Consider the following 287-nt stretch of genomic DNA (forward strand, 5'->3'; position numbering starts at 1 on the left):
AGTAATTTGTTGGCGCGTAACTGGTCGATTACCGAATTGTTAATTTTTGGCCGACACAAAAGGTAGATTAAACATTTCTTCTTGGAGAGATAGAACGAGGACAGAAGTGTATAGAAAGTACACTGTAAACAATTCCGTCGGTTGAGTCAATCGCCGATCAGGTCAATCGGAGTTTAGTCGGAGCTAGTCACATCTTCTTATGCAGGCCTTGCTAATTTTATCTCCCAGCGCTACGGCGCGATGCTCGTAAATAAATTCGCAATGTGTCGTAAACTGTGCTCGCGGTA

This window comes from Vollenhovia emeryi, unplaced genomic scaffold, assembly GCF_000949405.1.
Source record: "Vollenhovia emeryi isolate VEMERY1.0 unplaced genomic scaffold, V.emery_V1.0 DF939260.1, whole genome shotgun sequence".
Lineage (NCBI taxonomy): Eukaryota > Metazoa > Arthropoda > Insecta > Hymenoptera > Formicidae > Vollenhovia > Vollenhovia emeryi.